Genomic DNA, 8,394 nt, shown 5'->3' with positions numbered 1-8,394 from the left:
CCAATAATGACCACCAGGGTCAGACTGTAACCATCTAATGTCTGAGCCATGTGAAGTATGATTCACATTTAATGTAAAAAGATAAAAAAAATCCATTTTTTTTGCTTACCTTTTGTAATCCCCACCGATCCAGCTCAGATGCTCAGGACAGATCTTCAGCTCTCCCTCCCCCGGTCTTTGTCTGCAGCATGTGACCACTGCGGTGGCCTCACGAGCCGTACTCATCATGGCTCCCATCCCTGAGCGATGATGTCAGGAATGTGTGGCACATGCCCACTAAGGCCACATGCCAGGAATCACCAGAACGTCTGCGCTGGATCAGCGGGGGATCTGAGAGATGAGCAGTGTGTTGTGTTTATAACATTTGCTGCTTTTTTTACTTTTACGTTACATTTTTTTTTTTTTTTAAGTCGGAGAGCGTATTTAAAATGTCACTGGGATGTGATGCATCATGGGATATGATAGAACGCAAACTTACAGGTACCTTTTTATCTCCTGGAATCATCGGGCCTCATTTATCAAAACTGTCTAATAGGAAGACCGTCTTTATTTCCTAGAGCAACCAATCAGCGTTGGGCTTTCATCTTTCCAGAGCAGATTCAATTATGAAAGCTGAGCTTGGATTGGTTGCCATCGGCTAAAATCAAAATCTAAGATGAAATCCGTGGCCTGTCAGTTTATGATGGGGATTACCACAGTGGATTTGACCAATTTGCAGTGCGAATCAGGGCTGGAAGGGGAATCCAATGTATTAAGAGTAATTAAAGTGAATATCGATTCAGATTTTATCAGACTGGTCAAATTGAGGTTACTAACTGACTTCACCAACACCACCGGAGCCCAGCACTGACTGTGCTCCTGCTGGGATCAGAAAGCTCTGATCCAGCCTTTTAACCACCTAGATATCAACAGCAGCATGCAGGCAGTTAGACAGAGGGAGGGGTACCAACGGGGACACGGGGAGCCATGACAGCTGGGGGCCACCGCCCGCAGACCCATTCCCTTGACTGTGGTCCGCAAGCTGTATCTGACGGTCCGCACTGCAAAAAAGTAGTACATGCACTACCTTTTTGCAGTGTGGAGGCACAGACAGAAAACCCACGGAAGCGCGCCGTAGTGCTTCCATGGGCTTCTGATCCGTGCCTCTGTTCGGCATGGAACAGTATCTTCCAGATTGCGGACCCATTCAAGCGAATGGGGCCGCATCTGGGATACAGTGCACGCACGGCCGCTGCCCGTAAATTGCGGACCTTCTGTTTGCGGGATGCAATATGGCCTGTGTTTCAGTGATGGGCTGTAATACTTTGGTATTAGAGATGAGCCAATTTCCGCTTATGAAATTTGTTCACACTTCATTTGTTGGTTAAAGGTGAATTGCGTTATGGATTCCGTTACCACGGACAATAACGCAATTCTATGACTGAATGCCTTTAGAGGCGTTCCGTTATTCATTCCGTTAATATAAGTCTATGGGCTGCAAAACGGGTCCGTCCTGTTTCCGTTATGCAGAAGAGAACTCCCCTGCATAACAGAAACTGGACGGATCCATTATGCAGCCCATAGACTTCTATGACTGAATGAGGCATTCCGTTAATATAATTGCGTTATGGTCCGTGGTAACGGAATCCATAACTCAATTCGCCTTTAACCAACAAATGAAATGTGAACAAATTTCATAGGCGGAAATTCGCTCATCTCTTATTAGTATACAACTATGCATTATAAGCGTCACTAAAAAAAAAAAAATTTAGTTAATAAATAAGTAGTTTAAATAATTTTTCCATAAAAAGTGTTTTTATTTTTTAAAAGTAAATTATATAATCACGTTCACCACAACACATATAATAAAGATATTATTTGAACTGCCCAGAGAAAACAGAAAAAAAAATATACAAAAAAAAAATAGCTTTTTTTTTTTTTTTTTTTTTTTTTCCCCCATCCCTCCTCCGAAAATAAAAAATGATAAATGGGAATCCTATTTACCCCAAAATGGTACCAGTGAAAATTGCATCTCACAAAAAAAGCCACATACGGTCCTGAAACATGAAGTTACTGCTCTTGGAATGTTTTTGCAGGAGACGTGCTATTATTATGCAAAAGTAGCAAAAACCAAATGACTATACATATTTGGTATCGCTTTAATTGTGCTGACCCATAGGATAAACGGGACCCAATAGTTATACCGCATGATGAATGCCGTAAGTTTAAAGTGGCAAAAAAATGATAATGAATCTAATCAATAAGGCGACTTTCACACTAGCGTTGTTGCTGGATCCGGCAGGGTTCTTAAAAAACGCTTCCGTTACTGATAATACAACCATCTGCATCCGTTATGAACGGATCCGGTTGTATTATCTTTAACATACCAAAACGGATCCGTCATGATCTCCACTGAAAGTCAATCGAGGACGGATCTGTTTTCTATGGTGTCCGAATAGAACTGAGTGCTCCAAAATGCCTTGCATGCTGCGGTTTGCTTTCCGTTCTGGGATGCGGAGCAAAACTTATCCGTCATGACCCACAATGCAAGTCAATGGGGACGGATCCGTTTTGCTCCGCATCCCAGGACGGAAAGCGAACCGCAACATGCAATGCATTTTGGAGCACTCAGTTCTATTCAGTTACGTTTTGTCCCCATTGACAATGAATGGGGACAAAACGGAAGTTTTTTTTTTTTTTCAGTATTGAGACCCTATGACGGATCTCAATACCGCAAAATATTATCGCTAGTGTGAAAGTAGCCTAAGTTATATGTACCCAAAACTGATGTCAGTAAAAAAAAAAATACAGTTCAGCTTGCCAAAAACCCTCCTGCGGCTGTGTCAATGAAAAATAATCCTTTAGACCCCTACAGGATAGGGGATGACTCACTGATCAGCCTGGGTCTGACCACATGGGGACCCCATTAATTGAGAATGGGGGGGTCTTGTTCCCCTGTCCTCTATCATTCTCTATAGGACTGGGAAAAAAATTGAAAAAATGTTTAATTTTAATTTCAGCCTGTATTGCCCAGCCCTAATGCAAAGAGTGGACTCTGTGGCAAATCCCTGGATCTTGCTGCAGATTGCATCCTGTGTGGACGTACCCCCTAAAAGTGGCTCATGTGTCACACAGGGTACAACTAAAAATGCCTTAAATAACGTCAGAACATAGTCGGTTTGACATCTGCCCTGTATAGACATAGGTATTACTCATTCTAAAAGCCGTGCGTGAAGAACGCGGGAGATATAGATCATCTCAAACGCGCTGCATGCGCCCCATATTGTGTATCTGCACAGTCACCTTCATGTCATTATAGTGACAAGGCTGCCCTCTGCTGGCCAGTGCCTGTATTACAGTATAGGGTGGCACAGGTGAAACTCGAAAAATTTGAATATTGTGCTAAAGTTCATTTATTTCAGTAATGCAACTTAATAGATGAAACTAACATATGAGACTCATTACATGCAAATCGAGATATTTAAAGCCTTTATTTGTTATAATTTGGATGATTATAGCTTATAGCTTATGAAAACTCCAAATTCACAATCTCAGAAAAGTGGAATATTACATGAAATCAATAAAAAAGGATGTTCAATAGAAAAATGTAGGACCTCTGAAAAGTATAGTCTTGCATAGGTTCTCGGTACTTGGTTTGGGCCCCTCAGTGCGGCATGGCATGGATGCTATCAGCCTATGGCACTGCTGAGGTGTTATAGAAGACCAGGATGCTTCCAGCCTTCAGCTCTTCTGCATTGTTCGGTCTCATGTCTCTCCTCTTTCTCCTGGCAATGCCCCGTAGATTCTCTATGGGGTTCAGGTCAGGCGAGTTTGCTGGCCAATCAAGCACAGTGATCCCATGGTCGTTGAACCAGGTTTTGGTACTTTTGTCAGTGTGGGCCGGCGCCAGGTCCTACTGGAAAATAAAGTCACCATCTCTATAAAGCTCGTCTGCAGAAGGAAGCATGAAGTGCTTCAAAGTCTCCTGGTTGACTCTGGACTTAATGAAGCACAGTGGACCAACACCAGCAGATGAGATGGCTCCGCAAATCAACACAGACTGTGGAAACTTCACACTGGACTTCAAGCATCTTGCATTGTGTGCCTCTCCATTCTTCCTCTAGACTCTGGGTCCTTGGTTTCCAAATGAGATGCAAAAGTTGCTCTCGTCAGAAAAGAGGACTTTGGACACTGAGCAACAGACCAGTTTTTTTTTTTCTTTTCTACTTTAGCCCAGTTAAGACACTTCTGACGTTGTTTGTTGTTCATGAGAGGCTTGACGAGAGGAATACGACATTTGAAGCCCATGACCAGGATCCGTCTGTGTGTGGTGGCTCTTGATGCACAAACTCCAGCCTCAGTCCACTCCTTGTGAAAGTCCCCAACACTTTTGAATGGCCTTTTCCTGACAATCCTCTCCAGGCTGCGGTCATCCCTGCTGCTTGTGCACCTTTTGTCTTCCACACTTGTCCCTTCCACATAACTTTCTATTAATGTGCTTTGATACAGCACTTTGGGAACATCCAACTTCTTTTGCAGTTACCTTTTTGAGGCTTTCCCTCCTTTTATGGAGGGTGTCAATGATGGTTTTCTGCACAACCGTCAGGTCTGCGGTCTTTCCCATGATTGTGATTCCTACTGAACCAGACTGAGCCATAATGTAAAGGCTCAGGTCCCCTTTGCTCAGGGGTATGGATTAATTAGCGGACTAGAGTGTGACACTTTGAGTCTAGGATATTGAACCTTTTCCCAAAATTCAAATTTTCTGAGATTGTGACTTTAAGGTTTCATAAGCTGTAAGCCATAATCCTCCAAATTATAACAAATAAAGGCTTGAAATATCTCGCTTAGCATGTAATGAGTCTATCTCATATGTTTCACCTTTTAAGTTGCATTACTGAAATAAATGAACTTTGCACAATATTCAAATTTTTGAGTTTTAACCTGTAGATCCATTAAACACTGTTATTCAAGGCTGCTGTTCTTTAAAGGGGCACTTCCATCAACATTTTTATCTCATTTGTGATATAGTCTATGCAGTTTTTCATTTTTCTTTTCAATTAAAAATGAGTGGATAGTTTTCTGGTTGACAGATGCCATTGTATGCCTACGACTGACACTGCAAAGCACAGTATGAAAGTAGCTGAAAGTGTTCCATAAAGGTCGTATTAGAGCGAATTTTGCGACAGATGCGCAGGGAAGTCATGATGTGTGTCACCCCTGCCATTTCCGCCGTAGAGACCAGGGTTCAGCAACCAACAAACCCCAGCATGCTCCATTCATTTCTATTACAGTTCTGAGTACAGCTGAGCAAGTGTGCATGCTGGGAGTTGTAGTTACACTACAGCTGGAGTGCCGGAGGTTGCCGATCCATGGTATAGACCATCTAGCCATTAGATCCCCCTATTATCCATGTATTGAGGGGGAACATGCATGAGCCCCTTTCCTTGATCTTCAGCAGTTGCCAGTAATTTTTGATTTAGTTTTAAAATGAGAAATGCAAAATTTGCAAAAAATTTAAAAAAAGAACAAACACTAAACAAACAAAAAAATAACTGCAATTAATTTTACCTTTAATGAAAAGGTCTCTGTGCATGAGCTGTGTGTTTTACATATGGGCGCCATCTGCTGGTTAAGTGTGTTACTGCAGGAGTTTATATATAAATAATCTTTATTAATATACATCAAGAATCTGCTACCAAATGTTGGTATCATCCCTTGCACAAGGATTAGAAGCCATATTGGGGCTTATTACACTATAGAACCGGATCATAGAGATCATGTGTTATCTGTATACTATAATTCAGGGTGAACTGATTCAAAGAGCTCAGTAATTAATTATCCTGTTAACATGGTTGTACAGCTCGGTCAAAAGCACCTGCTAATTCCATGGGGTTGGGGATAAGCGGCTGTCGGGCATCTAAGAAGCCACTTGTCTATCCAATTGCGGGGAGATAAGATTCCAGCCTGTTTTTTACGGATATGTGAATCGTTCCTCCTGATTTGTGAACGTCAATGATATTTCATCTAATATGTGCAATAATAGCAGGAGCGCCAGGCATTCTATTCTTAATGGGAGAATTGGTTCAGTCCTTCTTATTCAAAAACTGTGGAACTGGTGCTACCCAACAGTGTTTTCTCTATGGATTTTTTTTTTTATTTTTCGTTTTTTTTTTTCTTAAATTTTTAATTTTTATTTTGCATTTTATTCTGTCTAGCTCCCCCCTTCCTCCTTTTTATCTGAGTGCCAGAAACCATTCGGCGGCATACAGTTACCCTCAGACTCCGTGCCACCATTTTGTATAAATCCGTAGGGGGGAAAAAAACTCCATATAAAAGCGTAGGAGTACAGAGGTGGAGTATAGGCTTGGACCTGTGATGGTGCTCATACACGTAAGGCTGGACTCTTATTACGTTTTTGCCTTATGTTTAACGTATGCAAAAAGCGTATATGTTACATGGATGCATCCGGCGGATATCCTACAGCGTCATCTGTCCCCATAGAGATCCATTGTAAAGAAAACCGTGATGTGAACCCAGCCTTAGATGGTATTCGGCTAAACTCGCCGCTCTCAGTGCGGCTGCTGTCAGCGGAGGGATGGTAAAAAGCCCTCATACCCATTACATTTTGAGGAGAGGGGCAAAATTGGGCATGTTTGATTTTTATCATGCCATTTTTAGATATGCCACCAGCAGAGGTGTCTGACAGCCGCTTCTTTCCCCTCCCCCTTTGCCAATACCTGGCTGAGCATGCATGTGTATGGAGGAGTCGGAACAGCTGTCAGATGAAAGAACTATCAAAGGTGTGTCTTAGGGTATGTTCACAATCTGCAGCATTATTTTTCCATCAAAATTTCTGATCCCATTAGAAGTCGTTGGGGCCGTACCATGGATCCATCACAGGTCAGGTGTGAACAGAGCCCAAGGCTGATTTATTTTTGTGTGTGATGTGGGCACAGTGCACTGGCATACTTTCTCCAACTGTATAAGGAGTAAAGTAAAAAAGTATACTTCATTTTTTTCACAGTAGGACACTATGGTTGAGGTATGCGCCTATACCAATGGCCTTCAGCGGTTGCAAGACTACAGCTCCCATCATGCCCTGATAGCCGTAGGAGAACTTTGGCCTATAAGGTGGCATTACGCCTTTCTTCAGAGGCATGTATCTGAAAGTCTCACTGACACGTACGAAATTAAAGGTCTAGATGCAATGTGCATTAAATACATTTGATCAACTTTACTTTGAGCTGTGACAATGAAACCATTAGTATGACCCCCCAATGGGGCACTATGGTGGAGCCCTGCCTTTATCGCTTCTGTTTTGGATTGTTGTAGAACAGAGCCCTCTCTCTGTGTTCAAAGTCTATTGTGTGCCTTACAGCTGAGATTTATTTACCTGTATTTTAAAAAAATTTTTATATAATATTGGGAATATATTTTAAAAAATCTAGCTTAATATCTGATACTACGTTGTGTGATGATGGCCAATGCGTTGCACGCAGGAGAGGCTGGGCCTCAAGTATTGTCTCCCAGAACATGGCTTTGTTCAGCCTTTTACTCTTGTTGCTATGGGTAACAAAGCTGTTTCCTATGAGACAGTTAGGCCTTAAAGGGGTTTTCTGGGATTTTCATCTTGAAGGCCTATCCTCTAGTCTAGGGTAGGCTATCAATATGAGATCGGCGAAGGTCTTACTCCCGTCAGCTGTTTCAGGAAGCCACAGCGTTTACCGGAGCTCCGTTAAGCGCCGCGGCCTCCTCTCAGCTTACCAAGCACAGCGCTGTACACTGTATTGGGGCAGTGCTTGATATTGCAGCACAGCCCATTCACTTGAATAGGACTGAGCTACACCTAGGCCATGTGACCAATGAACTGTGGGAGATCCAGGTGTTTTGTGGCCATAATATGGAAGTGAAAATGTGACTGCGTAGCCGCTGTCTGAATGAGGCCTTATATTATAAGGCCCGAAGTGTTTATAGGTTGTTTATTTCCTTTCATTTGTCCTGTCTCTCTGTTCAGCTCATTGTACGAAGTATCACCGGTGTCACTGTGATATGGATTAAGTTACAGTATAACTTCCTTAAATGGGTTTTCCAGGATTACTAAGGTTTTGAACAGACATGCTCATGTAGTTGCTTACCTCATGTACATCTTCCCTATGCTTTTATTTTCAATTTGGACTCTCCTGACCTGTTTTCACCATGTAAATCCATCCCTCTGGTTGGTTTCCATCCTGTATGTAGCACTTCCTGTTCCTGTATCCAACCAAACCCATGATGCACTTCTCCATTCTCTTCTCTACCACAGCTCCAGCACCGCCCCTAACCATGCTTAGCATAACTCCTCCCACCTAGTTACATAGGCCTTCCCCTAACGATGCCCAGCTAGTTTATAGCCCCTCCCACCCAGCTAGTTAC

General features: G+C 42.6%; 1 long non-coding RNA gene across 1 annotated transcript; it reads left to right on the top strand.

Annotated features, from left to right (window-relative positions):
• Positions 1-14: 14 nt before the first annotated feature.
• LOC120986156 lies at positions 15-8,182 on the top strand. The gene is made up of 3 exons (XR_005775646.1): positions 15-26; positions 3,204-3,209; positions 6,332-8,182. It is a non-coding gene; the product is annotated as an uncharacterized LOC120986156 (long non-coding RNA).
• The last annotated feature ends 212 nt before the right edge of the window (positions 8,183-8,394 follow it).

Source organism: Bufo bufo, chromosome 1 (genome assembly GCF_905171765.1).
Source record: "Bufo bufo chromosome 1, aBufBuf1.1, whole genome shotgun sequence".
NCBI lineage: Eukaryota > Metazoa > Chordata > Amphibia > Anura > Bufonidae > Bufo > Bufo bufo.
The sequence above is the reverse complement of the archived record's forward strand: the minus strand, read 5'-3'. Positions and strand labels throughout refer to the sequence as shown.